We start from the raw sequence: 18100 nt of genomic DNA on the forward strand, positions 1-18100 counted from the left end.
ATAAATGGATCGCTGGAGCTTGAACACTTTGTTAGCACCCTTTGGATCGACAAAACCTTTTGGTTGCATCATATACAACTCTTCTTCCAGAAATCCATTCAGGAATGCAGTTTTGACATCCATTTGCCAAATTTCATAATCATAAAATGCGGCAATTGCTAACATGATTCGGACAGACTTAAGCATCGCTACGGGTGAGAAAGTCTCATCGTAGTCAACCCCTTGAACTTGTCGAAAACCTTTTGCAACAAGTCGAGCTTTGTAGACAGTAACATTACCATCAGCGTCGGTCTTCTTCTTGAAGATCCATTTATTCTCGATGGCTTGCCGATCATCGGGCAAGTCAACCAAAGTCCATACTTTGTTCTCATACATGGATCCCATCTCAGATTTCATGGCCTCAAGCCATTTTGCGGAATCTGGGCTCGTCATCGCTTCCTCATAGTTCGTAGGTTCGCCATGGTCAAGTAACATGACCTCCAGAATAGGATTACCATACCACTCTGGTGCGGATCTTACTCTGGTTGACCTACGAGGTTCGGTAGTAACTTGATCTCTAGTTTCATGATCAATATCATTAGCTTCCTCACTAATTGGTGTAGTCGTCACAGGAACCGGTTTCTGTGATGAACTATTTTCCAATAATGGAGCAGGTACAGTTACCTCATCAAGTTCTACTTTCCTCCCACTCACTTCTTTCGAGAGAAACTCCTTCTCTAGAAAGGATCCATTCTTGGCAATGAATGTCTTGCCTTCGGATCTGTGATAGAAGGTGTACCCAATATTTTACTTTGGGTATCCTATGAAGATACATTTCTCCGATTTGGGTTCGAGCTTATCGGGTTGAAGCTTTTTCACAGAAGCATCGCAGCCCCAAACTTTAAGAAACGATAACTTTGGTTTCTTGCCAAACCACAGTTCATAAGGCGTCGTTGTCGGTGTCAAAACTGGCGGATCTCGGGTAGGGGGTCCCGATCTGTGTGTCTAAGGCTAATGGTAACAGGAGGCAGGGGACACGATGTTTTACCCAGGTTCGGGCCCTCTCGATGGAGGTAAAACCCTACTTCCTGCTTGATTGATCTTGATGATATGAGTATTACAAGAGTTGATCTACCATGAGATCGTAGAGGCTAAACCCTAGAAGCTAGCCTATGATGATTATGATTGTTCCTCTACGGACTAAACCCTCTGGTTTATATAGACACCGGAGGAGGCTAGGGTTACACAAAGTCGGTTACAAAGAAGGAGATCTAACATCCGAATCGCCAAGCTTGTCTTCCACGCAAAGGAGAGTCCCAGCCGGACACGGGACGAAGTCTTGAGTGTTGTATCTTCACGGTCCAACAGTCCGGCCAAAGTATATAGTCCGACTGTCCGGATACCCCCTAATCCAGGACTCCCTCAGTAGCCCCTGAACCAGGCTTCAGTTACGATGAGTCCGGCGCGCACTTTGTCTTCGGCATTGCAAGGCGGGTTCCATCTCTGAATACTCCAAAGAAGATTAAGGATTGTGTCCGGCTCTGTGAGATAATTTCCGCACACCACCGTAGAGAGCATAACACTTTACAAATCTGACCTGCCGACAATGTTTTTCATGGTGTGCCCTTACGCCGTGGCCTGGCTCAATACGAACCGGTTTTTCTCGGCCTGCCTCGACACGCGTTGCGAGGCGGTTTTATTGGCACGCCTTGTCAAAGCAGAGATCGTGTTCCCCTTATTGCGGGATCCTCCATTAATACGGGCGCGTGCAACCCCACGACGCCTGTTGGTATGACTCCGTGTTTTTAGGCAAGTCCCAAGCGGTTATGCTGAGGACGCTTGATATTCACCCCTTTTATAGAGGGGCCGAGGCCTATCCCTCTTTCCTACCACGCTTGCGCCTTTCTGCATCTCGAGTTCCAACACCCGAAGCCCAAGCTTAGGCACTTCGGATCTTCAATCATGTCCGGATCCAACCTTCAAGGCCAGTGGGTGGCCTCCTCTGTCACTGAGGAGGACATTGCGAAGCTTAGGGAGGTCAGATATCTGACCGCCGACATCAAGCACAGGCTTCTTGCTCCAGGGCAGGTCATCCCTACTCCCGAGCCCAACGAGAGCGTCGTATTTGTTTCTCACTTCCTCCGCGGCTTAGGTTTCACCCTTGATCCCTTTGTGAGAGGGCTCATGTTCTATTACGGGCTAGATTTTCATGATCTAGCTCCGGACTCCATCCTTCACATCTCGTCGTTCATCGTCGTGTGCGAAGCCTTCCTCCACATCACCCCGCACTTCGGCTTATGGCTCAAGACCTTCAATGTGAAGCCGAAGATGAATGAGGGGCGACACGCGGAGTGCGGAGGTGCTGCAATAAGCAGGAACGCCGACGCCCCATGGCCAGAAGGCTTCTTCCCGGAGGTGTCCGATCTATGGCAGCGGAGGTGGTTTTACATCACGGCTCCCAGAGGCACAAAGTGGGTAGCTGCCCCCGACTTCCGTTCGGGCTCTCCGCCTCAACTGGCGTCATGGGCCAATGTGGGACTGGATTGGGGGCTTTCTAATGATGTACCAACATTGCAAAGCCGCATTCGGGAGCTTCTTAAGAGGGACATTAGTCTTGTCAGCGTAATTCAGGTAATGCTAGTCCGACGGATCTTGCCGTGCAAACGTCGGCCTCTCCGGATGTGGGAGTTCAACCCAGAAGGTCCGCAGACTATTCTGCACTTCTTCGGCATGACGCTTGAAGGGATGTGTAAGTTATTCTTCGGACCACAAGAAAAGTGTCTGGACACCACCGAGGATGCGGGCCTGAGCTACAACCGCCCAGATACCCAAGTAAGTAACCCAGAAACCGAACACTTCGTTTATATTTATCATAACATTGTTCTGAAAACCATCCGTGGCCAGGAATGGCTCAGCAAGGCGGAGAGAATCAGGTGTCCGGCACCGCTTCCCGAAGGCTCGCCTAGTCCTGCCATAGCCAGGATGCTTAGTCGTGTGCTAAGTCAAGTGCCCTCGGGGAAAGACGAAGGGAAGAGCAGAGAAGCAGAGCTTCACACATTGCACATCCAAACCGGGGAAATTACTACCTCCACGAAGGAGGATAGTCGGGGAGGGGAATCTACGGTCTCCTTCCTTCGCGGAAAGAAGAGGGCCGCCTCTGAAGACTTGGAGACGGAGGTGCCTAGACAAGGGAAGAAAACTTCACCAGGGGGCCCTGCCCAGGAGGGCGTCCTCACCGCGCCATGCCCGCAAACGGGCCAACCCTCAGCCGAGCTGGAAGTTAATCGTAAATACAAAGCTACTGCTTCCTCCTCCGAGAACAATAACCAGGATCCATTCTTTGCAGTCCGGCTAGCAGCTCTTCTCGACAGAGTTCGCCTTCAGGGGATCTTCTTCCAGAGATGATGGAGAGTGAAACCCCACCTGCCTCTCCGCCTCATGGGGCGGGCGGCCCCGAGGTGCCGTCACGGAGGAGTCCAGATTTACCGAGGCCAGAAGCTAATACTTCGGCCGCCCTGAGCCCGGAGCGTTCGGCTCCCACGGGGGGCGATAAGAAGGGTCCAGCACAGTTCGGCGACTGGCCGGACACGCTGACGGGCCTTCTGGAGCAAGCTGCTCTCTCGGAGGATTACCGTTCATTAATGAGCACGGTGCTTGAGAAGATTTCATCCGCCACAAAGCGGGTTGAATGAAGCTTTTACGAGCCTGCTCAAAGGCTTTGAGGTATGTAATGAAATACGTAATTTTTTGGTTGTGACGCACGTGCTAGGTGTGCTCCGTATAGATAGTAGCCCTTGAGACTCTGGTTGCCAGCCCTAGGCGGCAAACGGAGGATCACATTGTTAAGTAATGATCGCACTGTATTCATGCGCAGGTGGCTAAGGGTCCGGCGGCCGACCGGACCGCGGAAGTCGCCGAACTGAGGCGACAGATTGAAGTTGTGGACGCCGACATCACGCTTGTGAACGAGCGGCTTAACGAGACACAGAGTATGTGCTCTGTTTTCCTTGTTTTTATAGGAAATATTAAGAGGAGCATAATGTTAATGTGATATGCTTCGACTGCAGGCGGAGCTGCTGCCGTGGAGGCCCTGAGGGCGGAGCTTGCCCTAGCCAAGGAACAAGCCCGGGCTAGCAATGTGGCTGCCCTAAAGGCGGCCGAAGATTTGAGAGTCAAACGGGCTGCTCATCGCTGAAGCGAAGATAAAATAGCCGAGATGGCTGTGGAGCTGAAAAACGCCGCCGGCCGGTACGAGCTCCTTGAAGAGGAGAATCACGCAAAGTCGGCTGATCTGAGGAAGGCCCTTGATGCGGCCAAGGAGACGCGTTCCGAAATTAGGGATGCGCGGGAGGAGCTTCGACAGCCGGAGAAATCGCGGCTGGAAGCCCCTTTTTGTTGCGGATGAAGTTCTTAGATCCAAAGTACGCTCCTCTGGATCGGCGCTGGAGCGCTGCGGATGTGTATGCGGATCTAGCAAAAAGTACGGCTGATGCAACCAAGTTTTTCGAGGATCAAAAATATAGTGAAGTAGAAAGGCTGTTCTGGTCGCAATTCAGTGCTCCAACGCGCCCGTTGCCATTGAGTGAAAGGATGGCCGCTGTGGCCGAGCTCCATAGGTTGTCCGGTCTTGCAATGAGGTCTGTAATAGACCATCTATGGCCGAAAGGGGCGAAGCCAGATAGTTATTTTGGTTTAGTGCAACAATTCCTTGGCGCCGTTTCACGAATCGATGCCATGAAGTCGGCGTGCATAGAGGGTGCGCGGATGGCTCTTGCCCGTGTTAAAACATATTGGGCAGATATGGAGGCCACCATCATTGCAACCCAGAGTCCGGCGGGAAGCCAGGATCCGGCCGAGCACTACTTGGAGCAGGTAACAGAAGGTGCTCGTTTAATAGAGGCTCAATGCTCGAAGAATGTCATGTTCGAGTGACAAATCGTTTCATTGTAAAAACAATTGTATTTTAATTATGGAGGCTATGTTTATACTTTCGCCCGAAAGTGTTATTGTGCCTCCTGTGCGGCCGTTTGATGTATATATATATATAATTTGAAAGTTAGCAGTCGTTGGCTTCAGCCCCCACGCATACAATGCGGGGGTGTTCGCAAAAATATGCGTAATCACACTTGATCCAACATCTTGGTCCATTAAGGAGGTGATCGCACGTCGAACTAGGCAACCGGACTATATAGCTTTAACACTTTCACTTAGCCATAGGAGTTTGATGGTGGGGCTACTATGTAGCCCCTGGTACCTTTGCGTGCATCCGGATACGGGTGCGTGTGTACATGACCGGGAAACAGTCCTTCGTTAATGCATAGGAATCCTAAAGATTTCGATGAGTCCTCGAGTGGTTGACCAGTCGCTCGCTATATCATGACAGTCAGTTTTCGGCTTTCTCTATTGAGGTGCTCGTCCGGAATAACCAGGGCACAATCGCAGTAGTTCTCCTTTGGCCGCCTTAGCCGATAGAAACGGAACGTAAGGCAGCAAACCCAGGAGCCGGGCAAACCCAACATTTGACCAAAGACATGATTCGGAGCTGATGCATATAAGGCCAAACTCGCGACGCCGAACACTGCCGAAGGTATTCGGACTTTATAACATATACTGGGCTGAGTAACGGCCTTTATTATGAACCCTGTATTTCTAGGTACGTGCATTAGTCTGTCGTGGCGAAATGCCAATAACGCCAGTATCCCCTGTGGGTGTATTGAGTACCCATGGGATGTTAAGCAACAAGAGACAATAAAGAAGGTTTACACAGGGGCTTAATCTAAAGAGAAACCTTTGAGCGGGGCCCTGCTACACGTCTGCGCCTTTGTCTCCGTTGTGCCGTGTCCTGGGAGGGTATCGCACGAATGGTGTCTGTAAAAAGGAAAACTCATGTGAAAGAGTATGACGTAAGCGTGCGAAGAGTTGGTTATTATCAGTGCATAGTGGAAGTGTAAGACATTGGCATGTTAATAAGGTCAAGCCAAAAGGTGGGCTTTATTGAATGTCTGCAGCCCCTGGTGTCCTCTATGGGATTACATGTATAGCACCCAGCTCAGGTTTATCTGGGCTGTTACCGACGGTGGTGTGCTGGACTCGTCTAACCGTGTCCGTGGTCTTAACGACCGATCATGCGTTCCGATATTAGATGCCGCTTAATGTCCGGCTGCTAGAGCCGCCGCATACTCTTCCTCTCATAAGGAACGCTCTGTATTTCCGTTAACAGTGATGGCGCCACGTGGACCGGGCATCTTGAGTTTAAGGTAGGCGTAGTGCGGTACTGCGTTGAAGCGGGCAAAGGCCGTTCTGCCGAGCAATGCATGATAACCACTTTGGAGGGGAGCGATGGTGAAGAGTAGTTCTTCGCTTCTGAAGTTGTCTGGAGAACCGAATGTCACCTCTAATACGAGGGAGCCCCTGCAGCGGGCCTCAACGCCTGGTATCACCCCTTCGAAGGTGGTGTTACTTTGGCTGATTCTGGATGGGTCTATCCCCATCCTGCGGGCAGTGTCCTCGTATATTAGATTGAGACTACTGCTGTCGTCCATGAGGACACGAGTGAGATGGTATCCGTCGATTATTGGGTCGAGCACCAAGGCAGCCGATCCTCCGTGCCGCATACTAGTCGGGTAGTCCCTGTGATCAATGGTGATCGGGCAGGCCAACCAGGGGTTAAGTTTGGGGGCGACGGGCTCTACATCGTATGCGTCTCTGAGCGCGCGTTTGCGCCTTCTCTTGGGTATGTGAGTCGCGTAGATCGTGTTTACTGTTTTTACCTCTGGTGGGAATCTTTTCTATCCCCCAGTGTTCGGCTGGCGAGGCTCATCCTCTTCTTCACTTGGTGTTTCCCTTCCCTTGTGTTCAGCATTTAACTTGCCGGCCTGCTTAAAGACCCAACATTCTCTGTGAGTGTGGTTAGCAGGTTTTTCGGGGGTGCCATGAATTTGGCACAGTCTGTCCAGGACTTTGTTCAGGCCGGACGGTCCCTCTTTGCTGCCTTTAAATGGCTTCTTTTGTTGACCGGGTCGAGAGCCCCTGAATCCGGCGTTGACCGCTGTGTTGTCCGGACTTTCTTCCTTGTTTCGACGCTTGTTTTTATTGCGCCGTGGCTTCCCGTTGCCATCCCTGATTTCGGATGCGCCTGGGTCATTGGTGCCTCTATGGGCCAACCAGCTGTCTTCACCCGCGCAAAAGCGGGTCATAAGGCTTGTTAAGGCTACCATTGTCCTCTGCTTTTCTTGCCGAGGTGTCTGGCGAGTCACTCATCCCGGATACTGTGCTTGAAGGCCGCTAGGGCTTCGGCATCCGGACAATCGACAATTTGATTCTTCTTAGTGAGGAATCTATTCCAAAGCTTGCGGGAAGACTCTCCGGGCTGTTGAATTATGTGATTTATATCGTCAGCGTCCAGAGGTCGGACATAGGTTCCTTGAAAGTTGGCCCTGAAAGCGTCCTCAAGTTCCTCCCAACTTCCGATTGAATTTTCGGGGAGGCTTTTCAACCAGTGCCGAGCTGGTCCCTTCAACTTGAGGGGAAGGTATTTGATGGCGTGGAGGTCGTCCCCACGAGCCATGTGGATATGAAGGATAAAATCCTCAATCCAGACCCCGGGGTCTGTCGTTCCGTCATATGCCTCTATGTTCACGGGTTTAAAACCCTATGGAAATTCGTGGTCCAGTACCTATTCGATGAAGCATAGAGGGTGAGCAGCCCCTCTGTATCTGGACATGTTGTGGCATGCTGTCGACTGTTGTTGTGTCCAGTGCTGATTCCGAACTGGTATTCGATCAGTCTGATCGTTTTGGTGACCATAATCCTGCGCTGGAGCGTGTCCTCTAGATCCATAGATGGACCTCGTCGCGCCGGCCTTTTTGTCCAGGAGCTCACGTAAATCGTGTGCGGCGTCAGTAGCTGCTCTGTTGCGGTCATGAAGTGGTTGGTCCGGCCTACTGGTCGTATTGTTCTTCGGCGGAATGGCCTCATCGTCGAATTCTGGCGGCAGCTTGCGCTTTGGGTAGCTCTTTGTGTGGCGATCGTCGCCGTATTTTTCTTCAGTGTTTAGCACTTTATTCCATCTATGGTTGAGCGTTTCCTGCGCAGCCTTGAGCCTTTGCTTCTGCTTCTTTAGACTTCTCGCAGTGGCCATAAGCCTTATGTGGAGGTTATCTCGTTCCAAACGTTTTTCCGGGATGATGAATGCGTCGTCGTCCGGACTGTGCTCCTCTCCCGAGGCAGGTTGATGAGTTCGGCCCTCGGGATCGCTGTGATCAGGCGTCTGCTCCGGGCTGTGTTCGGCGTGACCTGGCTCATCCTGCTCCATCGCTGGGTCCATATGGTCGTTGTTGCCTTTGGAGTTGACTGGGGTGTCGATCTTTCTAGCGCTGTTATCGCTGTTTTTACTGTGGCTGGACTTAGAGCGGCGTCTGCGCCGTCGTTTTGGCTTTTGTTTGGGGGTTTTATTCTCCGTTGTGTCTTTTTTGTCGCCATCGTCCTCCTTAGGCGTGTCCACCATGTATATATCATATGATGAGGTGGCAATCCAGCGCCCCGTGGGCGGTGGTTCCAAATCGTCCCCTGCGCCGACGTCCATACCGTCGGTGTCATCAGAGTCAAAGTAAAGCATGTCTGTTACGTCATCGACAGTGGCTATGAAGTGGGTGGTGGGTGGGCAACGAATTTCTTCGTCGCCTTCTTCCCCCTCGAGCCGGGCATAGTTCGGCCAAGAGTCTCCTGACAAAGAGAGAGACCTTAATGAGTTCAGCATGTCGCCGAAGGGCGAGTGCCGGAAGATATCTGCAGCGGTGAACTCCATTACCGGAGCCCAACCAGATTCGGCGGGCTAGGGGGCGCGCGGTCTGGAACCTACAGCCGGACACAAGTCCGGGGGTCCGGTGACACAGACTTCCTTGGGGGTGGAGTCTGTGTCCGGCTCTACCGCTGATGAGTGTGCGGCCTCTGGGGCGGGGTCCATCCACCCATCCTCGGACGACGCAACCTGCCCCGGATTTAGGTCCGGAGCTCCTGCAGGTGCGATATCCCGAGTATTGTCTGACAGCAGGTCTAAGCCGTGCTCGTCGTGACTGTTCGGCGCTCCTGGCATAGGCCCGAATCCGTCGAAGATCAGGTCTCCGCGGATATCGGCCGTATAGTTCAAGTTTCCGAACCTGACCTGATGGCCAGGGGCGTAGCTGTCGATCTGCTCCAGATGGCCGAGTGAATTGGCCCGCAGTACGAAGCCGCCGAACACGAAGATCTGTCCGGGGAGAAAAGACTCACCCTGGACCGCGTTGTTGATGATTGAAGGAGCCATTGAGCTTTGCAGCGACGACACAGAGGAACTCTCAATGATAACACCAATGTCGGTGTCAAAACCGGCGAATCTCGGGTAGGGGGTCCCGATCTGTGTGTCTAAGGCTAATGGTAACAGGAGGCAGGGGACATGATGTTTTACCCAGGTTCGGGCCCTCTGGATGGAGGTAAAACCCTACTTCCTGCTTGATTGATCTTGATGATATGAGTATTACAAGAGTTGATCTACCACGAGATCGTAGAGGCTAAACCCTAGAAGCTAGCTGTCGGTGTCAAAACCGGCGGATCTCGGGTAGGGGGTCCCGAACTGTGTGTCATGGATCGATGGGTAACAGGAGACAGGGGACACGATGTTTACCCAGGTTCGGGCCCTCTCTATCGAGGTAATACCCTACTTCCTGCTTGATTGATCTTGATGAATATAGGGTTACAAGAGTTGATCTACCACGAGATCGTAGATGCCGAACCCTAGAAGCTAGCCTATGATTATGATCATTGTATCTCTCTATTGACTAGCCTGGCCTCGGTTTATATAATGCACCAGAGGCCCAGGATAACAAGAGTCCTAGCCGAATACGCCGGTGGGGAGGAGTCCCTGTCTTGATCACCAAGTCTTGTGGAATCTTCCTTGTATGCGGAAGTTGTCTGAACTGGCCCATGAGTATACGGCCATGGGGGTCCTCAGCCCAATCTAACAGATCGGGAGACGACGTGGTGAGTACCCCCTAGTCCAGGACACCGTCAGTAGCCCCCTGAACCGGTCTTCAAGTTGGGGACGCTCCTCGATTCTTCCGAACTGTTCTTCATCTTCGGTCGTCGGTCTTGAAAACTGGTTCAACAAATCTGCTCATCTCCGATCTTGAGGATCGCCGAAGTAAATCCAAAGAGTTTACAAAAAAAAGTTGGGTATCCGAGGAGCCCCTTTAAGTTCTCGGCCTTTATCAATGCCTTATTATTATTTTTTACGCCACACCCCGGGTTTCAAGTTGTTCCCGGGCGGCAGTGTTCTCTTGCGTCCGAGCTCCAACGCCGAACTGCATTCGAGGTGTCTCTTGCAGCCAAGCACCAATGTCGGACTGCTTCCGAGCTCCAACGCTGGAATGTATCCAAGCTCCAACGCCGGACTGTGTCCAAGCTCCAACGCCGGACTATATCCGAGCTCCAACGCCGGATTATATCCGAGGTGTCATAGATCACCTTGGTTCAAAAAGTTGAAAGCGTTTAGCTAAGCTTAATGCCGGAAATGCCCTCTATGGAGCCAGCCACTGGCGCCCGAGCTTTATGCCGGACTGCTTCCGAGGTGGTGCACCACCTTGGCCATGGGCTGATTTTTATGAATTTAATTCCAAATTGTGCAATGTAATCTCTGACGAGATGTATAGCCAGTATCCCTCAAGGTGCGTGTTGGCCTAATATCCGGGATGCACCTGAAGGAAAAAATCAAACCGCTGACCCTAGTAGCCCTGAGACTCAGGTCGATTCGTAAAATCAGCCTGAGGATCAATTCCTAGCTCGGCAGCATACCTAGGAATAAAAACGCGGTGTGCAAAGTCCTCGAGACTCAGGTTGGGTGCGGCCGACCAACCTGAGGATAATAATCTCCTCGAAATCTATATTGCACTTTAAATTTTCTGCATTGGACTGTCAATGCAGTAGCCCCCGTGCCACTCGTCGGGTGGTAACACTAGATCAGGGGATCGATGTACCCCTTTAATATTTGTAAAAGATAAGCACGAAGCCCAGTAGCCCCCGAGCCTTAATGTGGGCACGGGTGGCCGAATTAAGGATCGATATCCAGAGTAAAATCACAAAGTATGTGTAATGATTCTATGTATCCAGGTACTTTACATCATTAATGCTCGGATCCGCATTGTACAAAACTTTGTTGACCAACCATCGGCTTCCACCTCCTCGGCCAGGAGCGGAGGAGTGTTTGTCCTACTTTATAAAGCCTTTATGAGGGCAAAGATTTACGACACACAAGGCAATCTGGCCATACGGTTTTATAAACAAAGGTACGCGGAGAGATATGTTATATTACTTTTTAACGTAAGAAACATCTTCCAAAGAAAATAGTCCCACTATCGGTTACTTTCTTTGGGTTGTCATGCTAAGCATGATCATGAAACCTCAGCTCCGATCAATGTGGGAGGAAAATATTGAGGATTTAGTTCGGGGAAAGTTCCCGAACTCTATGGTATTAATGAACCAATTTTTTTACTTCCGTTATTGCTGACCAATGTGATCCTTTAAGATTGCTAGCTTTCGGCTTCACCCAGTCAGAGGTACTAACTCGGATGACCCGGTAGTAACAATCACAGAGGTGCTCCCTTTACCGCCTAGCCGAACAATCGGGAACGTAGGGGTAAGCACAGGAGCCAGGCAATTGATGCATATTTATGGCTTTATAATGATAATTACGGAAGGCAACGCTTGTATAATGAATACACATGCTGATGATATATACTTATTTTGACTCCATTGCGACTGTTTATCAGTTGAAAGTGCCCCATCGTCGGCTTCTACCCCTTTGTAGATACTAGGCAGGGTGTTTCTGCAAGAACCAGACAACCCTTAGCCGACGTCTCGGTGCCCGGAGGCGGTTGTGTTAGCGGAAACAAGGCAATCAGATATCTTGGCTTTATAACTTTCACTTAATCATAGGAGCTTTAAACTGGGGAAGCTAGCTACGAGCCCCCGGTTAGTGTTCGACGACAGCTGCAGTCAAGCCGTAAACACTTCGGCCAATGTTATGAACGGCCCATCATTTAACACGGTCATCCGATTGCCGACCAGTTTGCGCTTATTGTGACAGTCAGTTTTCGGCTTTCTCCACTGAGGTGCTTAACCATGGGAGCTGGAAGCACAATCGCAGTGGTTCTCCCGTTGCACACCTAGCCGAACAAAGCGGAACATAGGAGTCAAGCACAGGAGCCGGGCAACCCAACTATTGACCAAAGACACAATTCGAAACCGATGCATATATAGCAACATCCGAGAATGTTTTTGCCGAATCTCTAAAGGTGTCCGGCGCTGCACTGTGAGACTTATGCGAAAAACACACAAATAGTTTAAAAGTGCCAAAAGCTTGGAAAACCAAAAAACACCAGTAAAAACATGACGTCCGAACAAGATCAAGTGTTCGGTGCCAATCCGAGAATTGGAAAAAAATTGTGCTTCTGTCGTGCTTTAACATGATACATCCGATCTCAAGACTTCGAGTCAAAAAGGAGTGGTAGAGAAAGGCTTTGCAACGAGCAAGAAGAAAACACATTTACTATAAAACAGCTCATATAAATTTAAGAGCCCCCAAGTGACTTGGGTAAAAGAATTTTATGTATAATGATTGTATGTACCAAAGTACTTATATCATATATGCGTTCACCCGAACTTTATACGCGTCTTAACCGACCGTCGGCTGCTCCCTCTTCGGTGAAGGACCGAAAAGTGTTATGTACTCCACTTGTCAAGAATATCGACGGTGTTTCCGATAACCAGGCAATCAGGCCATAAGGCTGTAATAGACAAAGCGCGCTCAGGGAACTTATGCTATATTACTGACAAAGTGTAAGAAGCATCTTCGAAGAAAATAGTACCCCCACCGATACCTTTCTTTGGTTGCTCATTATTACTATGAGACTTGTGCAATAGATTTTTTGTACTCATGAGTTCTGTTGTGTGCCGACCATTATTGAAAACAGTAAGAGTGCTAGCTTTCAGCTTCACCCAGTCTGAGGTCCGGCTCGGATGACCCGATCGTGACAATCGCAGAGGTGCTCCCTTTACTCCCTAGCTGAACAATCGGGAACGTAGGGGTAAACACAGGAGCAAGGCAACCCAGCTTGCAAATCGCTTAGGTCAATATGGTGCATATTGTGGCGTAATACACGAACAAGGAACGAAGCCGTACAAGTATAATCACATGCAAGAGGAAAAGCTCCATCAAGGGAGCCCCCAAACAAACGGGGTATTTGAATATGTGTGTCAAACAAAGTTATGACAAGGAATTTTTCACAAACAACTTTTTTCAAAAAAGTATAATGCTTGGTCGAACCGAACGCAGGTTAAAAATTTAAAGCTTTGAGCATGAAAGCGACTTAGCTGGTTAATGCGTTCGGCATTGATGATGTCATCTGAGCTTGATGCGGTACAAGGTTCCATCCCCCAAGCCGGTCCCGAGGTGGCGGAGCGAAGAGCTCGGCACTCCGAAGCGGTGACATAGCACGGACAATGTAGGCCGGCATAGTGACGCCAAAGAGACCACGTGATGCAGTCAAAGTCCATTACCTGCACATGTAAAATAGTGCAGGCCAACAATAATAATATAAATATATAAAAATCCTTGCATAATTAATTTACGCAAAATAAAATGGATGTGGCCTGGCGCTGAAGCCAATGTCGATGCAGGGCGTCGGCGTGACACAGCGAAGGCGTAACAAAGCCTGAATTTGCAGGGTGATCCAGGTTCCGGATGCGGCATTCGCCGAACTATGTACGGAAACAGACCGAACCACCACCCGACCGTCTTTAATGTGGCCGCCATTAGATAGACCTGTGTAAAGATGATGGAACAAACCAGAGTAATAATTCCTTAAGAAAAATAAACCCAACAAGCAAAAATTGTGAGGATTAATAGCACCTGGTTTATTTGTTGTAGCAGTCCGAAGAAAAGCGACTCCCAAAATTGGGAATAGATCCGCACACCCATTGCCTGATGGGCGATAAAGCAACGGCATAGCGATGCTGGCAAAGGTTGGCTTGCCGAAGCAAAGCCCTCGGTCCAGCTAACGTGGCGAAGCTGGTCGGCTGGTGACGCCGAAGTCGCCGGAGTATGTTGATGAAGAAATAGCCAAGTCCCCGGTCTAGCCGAGGTGACGGAGCAGGTCGGTAAGGAGTCATTGCAGCTGCCATGTCAGCCGAGGTGTTGAAGTAGTTCAGCATGATAGACATCGGCTCGAAGAAGCAACAGTGCGGCCATGCCGGTGCAGGTCGTAACTTGTGACACGGCCAATGCTGGTTTGATGAAGTGACCATGCGACGATGCCGGTGTGCCCGCTCCGTGTAATCCGTGGGGCGGCGATGTTGGTGGTGATTTATCCTTGGCGATTTCGAACTCTTATTCGGCTCGCCGAGGTGAGGACCAGAAGAAGTTGAGCTCGGCTCAAAAAGCGACGACATGTCTAGCGCAGGTCAGCAGCCGTGGAGCTATATGGCCGGACTGGTTTGACACCAGCGTGATGGCGAAGATCATGTTGAAAAGACTTCAAAGTTAGTGGGATGTGTTAGGAAACAAAGCACAATACCCCATACAAAACTTCCTTCGAAAAGGATGTCCGAAATCCTGTTCATAAAAAAGACGAACTTGGGTCGGACTCGTTCTCGCGCAGAAAACAGATCTGGAAAGTGATGCACTAATCGGAAGGTTCCCGGAGTTTGGACGGTCGGATCGAGCCGAAATTTTGAGGGATGGTAGATATAGGAATTCCGCAGCCAATCAACGGTTGGATCTTCCAAAGGACGTCCGAGCTAGATGCTGGACACCACGCCCTAAACTCGTCCAGATTCCCGTCCAGGTTTGACAGGGCTCTGGTATATCGTAGATTGCCAGAGATTCCTCCATCGGAACTCGACGAAATTTTCCAGGGTCGTTGTAGACTCAATTCCGCACAATTCCACCGAAGCAATCGTTAAAACGACACTCGAAGAGGCAGTGGCGGCGGATAAAAGTTTGCTGTCCAGAAAAACAGCACGGTCGTTCGAGGGCAATGTTGACGTTGAGCCCCCGAGCACCATGGATGATTCCTCCATGATCTTGATAGAGATCGGAGTTGATGTTGATGAAGGCCCTCGTCCGAATACGACGATCGGAGGCAGGGCACAGTATTCAATCAAGCCGAGGTGACCAGTCGAGCCGGTGACAAAGATGTCGACGTCGCGGTTAATCTGCAGACGGGCCATTGATCTTTTTGCCGATCACACAGCGGAACTCTCAATGGAAGCACCAATGTCGGTGTCAAAACCGGAGGATCTCAGGTAGGGGGTCCCGAACTGTGTGTCATGGATCGATGGGTAATAGGAGACAGGGGACACGATGTTTACCCAGGTTCGGGCCCTCTCTATCGAGGTAATACCCTACTTCCTGCTTGATTGATCTTGATGAATATAGGGTTACAAGACTTGATCTACCACGAGATCGTAGAGGCTAAACCCTAGAAGCTAGCCTATGATTATGATTATTGTATCTCTCTATCGACTACCCTGGCCTCGGTTTATATAATGCACCAGAGGCCCAGGATAACAAGAGTCCTAGCCGAATACGCCAGTGGGGAGGAGTCCCTGTCTTGATCACCAAGTCTTGTGGAATCTTCCTTGCATGCGGTAGTTGTCCAAACTGGCCCATGAGTATACGGCCATGGGGGTCCTCGGCCCAATCTAACAGATCGGGAGACGACGTGGTGAGTACCCCCTAGTCCAGGACACCGTCACTAGCCTATGATGATTATGATTGTTCCTCTACGGACTAAACCCTCTGGTTTATATAGACACCGGAGGAGGCTAGGGTTACACAGAGTCGGTTACAAAGAAGGAGATCTAACATCCGAATCGCCAAGCTTGTCTTCCACGCAAAGGAGAGTCCCATCCGGACACGGGACAAAGTCTTGAGTCTTGTATCTTCACGGTCCAACAGTCCGGCCAAAGTATATAGTCCGGCTGTCCGGATACCCCCTAATCCAGGACTCCCTCAGTCGTCTCAACGGATTTTGATGGTGCCCTATTTAACGTGAATGTAGCTGTCTCTAAAACATAACCCCAAAATGATAGCGGTAAATCAGTAAGAGACATCATAGATCGCACCATATCTAGTAAAGTACGATTACGACGTTCGGACACACCATTACGCTGTGGTGTTCCGGGTGGCGTGAGTTGCGAAACTATTCCGCATTGTTTCAAATGTAGACCAAACTCGTAACTCAAATATTCTCCTCCACGATCAAATCGTAGAAATTTTATTTTCTTGTTACGATGATTTTCAACTTCACTCTGAAATTCATTGAACTTTTCAAATGTTTCAGACTTATGTTTCATTAAGTAGATATACCAATATCTTCTTAAATCATCTGTGAAGGTGAGAAAATAACGATACCCGCCGCGAGCCTCAACATTTATTAGACCACATACATCAGTATGTATGATCTCCAACAAATCAGTTGATCGCTCCATAGTTCCGGAGAACGGCGTCTTAGTCATCTTACCCATGAGGCATGGTTCGCAAGTACCAAGTGAATCATAATCAAGTGATTCCAAAAGTCCATCAGTATGGAGTTTCTTCATGCATTTTACACCGATATGACCCAAATGGCAGTGTGATAACCCGCAAGTATACGGGATAGTTGTAGCCTCTTTCGATAAGTAAGAGTGTCGAACCCAACGAGGAGCTAAAGGTAGAACAAATACTCTCTCATGTCCTATCGGCCACTGATACGACTCTACGCACGCTTGACGTTCGCTTTACCTAGAACAAGTATGAAACTAGAGGTACTTTGTAGGTGTTATTGGATAGTTTGCAAGAAAGTAAAGAACGCGTAAATAGAAAATAGGGGCTGTTTAGATAAAGATGCAATAAAGTAAATATAGCGAGTGTGGAAAAGTGGTGGTAGGAGTTGTGGAATTGTCCCTAAGCAATTGACTACTTTACTAGACCGATAGCAAGTTTTATGTGGGAGAGGCCACTGCTAGCATGTCATCCCTGACTTGGAATTCTATGCAGTTATGATTGGAACTATTAGCAAGCATCCGCAACTACTAACGTTCATTAAGGTAAAACCCAACCATACCATTAAGATATATTGGTCCCCCTTCAATCCCGTATGCATCAATTTCTATGCTAGGTTGAAGCTTCTATCACTCTTGCCCTCCAATACATAGTCTTATCAACATACAACTAACCCTATGGTGTGATCCACGCAAGCGCTCATATGATGGGCACCAAAGGACAGCAACATAACCACAAGAAAATTAAATCAATCATAGCAATTCATCAACCACCAATAGGACAACGAAAATCTACTCAGACATCATAGGATGGCAGCACATCATTGGATAATAATATGAAGCATAAAGCACCATGTTCAAGTAGAGGGTACAGCAGGTTGCGGGAGAGTGGACCGCTGTAGATAGAGGGGGGAAGGTGATGGAGATGTTGGTGAAGATGGCGGAGGTGTTGGTGAAGATCGCGGTGACGATGATGGCCCCCGGCAGTGCTCTGGCGCCACCGGAAGCAAGGGGGAGAGAGCCCCCCTTCTTCTTCTTCTTCCTTGACCTTCTCCCTAGATGGGAGAAGGGTTTCCCCTTTGGTCCTTGGCTCCCATGGTGTGGGAGGGGCAAGAGCCCCTCCGAGATTGGATCTATCTCTCTGTTTCTGCGTTCTGGAATTCTGCCCCGGCACCGTTTCTTTTATATCCGGAGATCCATAACTCTGATTGGATTGAACCTTCGCCCAGATCGTTTTCCAAAAAATAGCTTTCTTGCGGCCAAAGAAGGGCATCAACCGCCTTATGAGTGGCCCAGGAGGGTGGGGGCGCGCCCACCTGGAGTGCGCGTGGGCCCCTATCTCCTGGCCACCTCGGGCATCGTCTCATGTTGATTTTACTTCCCAAAAATCACAAATATTCCAAAATAATTCTCCATCCGTTTTTATCCCGTTTGGACTCCGTTTGATATGGGGTTTCTGAGAAGCATAAAACATGCAACAGACAGGAACTGGCACTAGGCACTGGATCAATATGTTAGTCCCAAAAATAATATAAAAAGTTGCCAA

Source organism: Aegilops tauschii, chromosome 1 (genome assembly GCF_002575655.3).
Source record: "Aegilops tauschii subsp. strangulata cultivar AL8/78 chromosome 1, Aet v6.0, whole genome shotgun sequence".
Lineage (NCBI taxonomy): Eukaryota > Viridiplantae > Streptophyta > Magnoliopsida > Poales > Poaceae > Aegilops > Aegilops tauschii.